At 38.7% G+C, this 3,367-nt stretch overlaps 1 pseudogene; it reads right to left on the bottom strand.

Annotated features, from left to right (window-relative positions):
- Positions 1-2,179: 2,179 nt before the first annotated feature.
- Positions 2,180-2,845, bottom strand: LOC123441585 (annotated as a pseudogene).
- Between the last annotated feature and the right edge of the window lie 522 nt (positions 2,846-3,367).

The following is a 3,367-nucleotide window of genomic DNA, read 5'->3' as shown; positions in this document are numbered from 1 at the left end:
TGAGGAGAACGATACGGTTTAGGGACAACCAATGATGCCTTCGAAGTAATGACCTTTCCTTGGGTACATTCATAAGAAGTTCAAGGATCTCCACGAGAATCCAGATGCGTATATCCTCGCCCTCGAACTTATTGATGAAAACATGGTTGCACACCAACAAATATGACGAATTAGCATAGGTGAGCACGCTCCAGAAACTTATAAGTAAAAGAGATGCTAACAAAGAGCTCTAAAGTAGAAAAGCATCATTTTATATGTTGCAAGCAATATAGAGATATAAAAGTATGATATGTATTACTCTTATGGCATGACTCTAAAGACTAAAGATAAGGAGGAAAAGATTATAAGTTGCCTTCAAGATTTGCAGATATTTAGAAATCACTTTATAAATAAAATAATAGATATGTGCAATAAACTATACAGCCAGCCAATAAACTAAATTAACTCTAAATAAAAGAAGTTCTAAAATAGTACTATTTAAAAAGTAGATATAAGTACATAACCAACTCTTGTAGGTTAAATGTATATAGTAATACTGTTCATCATCGAGAGTGCAGAATAAGTAATCCTTCATCACAGATAATTTTACGATTGTTTCATAAATGAATTTCATTTTCTATACAAATAGTAACATGCATATTGATTCATTATATCGTTGGATAGATATAGAAAATGCGCAACTTCGCCATGTTGAACACTTTTCGAGATTCCTAACGGGTTAAGTGCACTTTCAAAAATGTTGGGCACCCAACGACTGGCAGCAAGCGTATTTTTGTGTTTTTTCTAAACCGCTATGCCGGAATGAAGCAAATGATACAGTGCTGGAAAGATATTATCGAGGCGCAACTTTTTCATGTAGAACACACTTTCTATTTCCTTATGGTTCAAGAGCAGTTTCAAATTTAGCGAAACGCACGATTGTGTTTTTCATATTTCGTAAACATTTTCGTACGGTATTCGCTCCAGTTTTTTTTCTCTTTTCGAGAATCACATATTTTATACCGAGTTGTGATTCTCGTGCATGCAAATATGGGCTTCCGCGAGAAATAAAATTGTGCTTTTTCATGGAAGCATGTTTTTTCATTTTTCGAAGAAACAAAAGAATTAAGTGCTTCCATAAGAGGCAAATAGTGTTTCTTGTGCAAACACTATTTTTTCCTTTTAAAAAATAGTTGTGTTTCTTGCAAAGACAAATCATTGCTTCCCTTGGAAGCATTGTTTTTGCCCTTTTCCAAGAAGCACACATGTTTCAAAAAAATTGAATAATGTTTAGAAATTACAAGAAAATGAATATTTAACCAATATTGTTTGCAATTTTCAAAAATAATTAGAGTCTAAGGACAATTTTTTTATTTACAAATAATTTTTGAGTTAATGTTCTTATTTCGAACGGGTGAACATTTTCATGAATTCATGCACATTTTTCTGAATTCACCAACATTTTTGAATTCATGAACTTTTTTTGAATTCATAACCATTTATTTGGATCCAAGAACATTTATTTGAATTCCACGACATTGTTTTGACTTAAAAACCGACCTCAATAGAAAAAGTAGGTAAAAACTAGACTAAGAAGAAATAGGTGTGGAAAAAGAGTATGTGATCGTGTGCCAGATGATTAACTGGTAGCTATGACGATATCCTAATACCATTAATGGTCGATCTGGCGTTAGCACTCGCATTGAATGATATACAACAACACTTGAAGGCGTCTTCCTCTTCTTGGATGACTTGTCCGACTGGCTACAATTCTTATTCCTCCTCTTCTAGTTCCTTCCCTAGGATCCCAAATTCTCTAGTTCCTTGATCCAACCACCTAAGGTTGTAATTTGAGCTTGATTGAGTGAACTAGTGGACTGGGTTGCCAACACATTATTTGGATTTATCTCATCACCATTTTACCAAATATAAACCGTGTAAGACATTACCCTATATATATAGGGTAATGGGAAGTTACAAATCCTCTAATTTTATTATGCGAGGGCGATGTTCTAGTGCCATTCAAACATGACATTTGAGACTTAGAGAGAAAAGTATTCCGAGTACCGTCCTTTTATTTATTGATTTAGAATAGCAAAAACAAAACAAAAAGAAGAATACATGCGGAACATGAATAAATTACCATGGTAGAATAGAAGCATTTTCAATTCGTCAAAAGAAGGAATAAATAAATGCATTTTCAACCGGCTTTGGCCGGGGCGGGTGTAGGGGTGGAAGAAATCAGCTTGCATGTATCGCGACACTTGTTATCTGAGCTATCCTTTTCCTTTGCGCAACGCTTGAAGCAATCCATGTCTTGCTCTATGGCTTTCTTATTGGCGGAGGTGGCCATGATGTAGCCAAATCTCGCAGCCATGTATGGGCAGTCGACGTAGCAGTGGTCGGTGCAAGTAGGATCCATGCATGCCTTGTCGCAGTCAGCGCCACATTGGGTAGAATAGTCCTTGACAGTCTTGTCGCCTGGGCAGCCACCATGCTTGTCGACGGATTCTTTCAAGGCATCCTGCCCTCCAGAAGTTTCTTGATTAAAGACTCCTTCCTTTTTTTACCCGACCTCGGCGAGCTCCGTGAACAAGCGCTCGATGAAGGCGACGCTGGTTGCCTCAGTGCTGCATGCCTTGTCGACCACGGCGGTGCATGTGGCGTCCTTTTTTTCGCCCTTGCCATAGAGCTTGGAGTACTCGGTGAGGCAGGTGGGAGTAGCCTTCTCATGCCCCCAGGCCACCCAACACAGGTGATGTGGCCACCGCCACCACAAGGGTGATGACGAGCAGCGACTCAGCCTTGCGCTTGGCATCCATCTTGTTGTCGATTTCTCTTTGATAGTTGGACCACCAACACTAGTGTTGATCGAGATGCTTGCATTGCATTACATTTATATAGGCGATGACCCAGGGTCGGGGCAAGTGGTATGATAGTGGGGCCATCAGCCATTGGAGCTCCATAGGCGCTAAATTTGGTGAATGCATTTCTACAAAAACCGGCGAAAACATCCACCCGACCGAGGTCCAATTTCTATTTAGGGAGTAAGATCTAATTTTAGTACTAAGGCCATTCATATATGTGTGAGGTGTGTATTTTCTACTTATGTCTTTTAAGAAAAATCCTCGAATTTTCTATAGACGGAAATTAGATGTGGTATGCATGTGTTGTTGCTAAATTCAGCTTGCTAGTCCTCCAAGCTATTCCTCCATTCCTGACTAAGACCGTCCCCTAGTCGTGAAGTGATGTGACGCTCCTCCTCTCTTGGATGATACCTCCTATTTCGTTCCTAGGCACTCGCGAATAAAAAATTGAGCAACTGAAACTTTTAATGGGATATCGTGCATATGAAAACTATTTGTCACCTATTTCAAAGAAAAAATAT

Source organism: Hordeum vulgare, chromosome 3H, assembly GCF_904849725.1.
Source record: "Hordeum vulgare subsp. vulgare chromosome 3H, MorexV3_pseudomolecules_assembly, whole genome shotgun sequence".
In the NCBI taxonomy this organism is placed as follows: domain Eukaryota; kingdom Viridiplantae; phylum Streptophyta; class Magnoliopsida; order Poales; family Poaceae; genus Hordeum; species Hordeum vulgare.
Note: the sequence above shows the minus strand (reverse complement) of the source record. Positions and strands in the feature narration are given on the sequence as shown.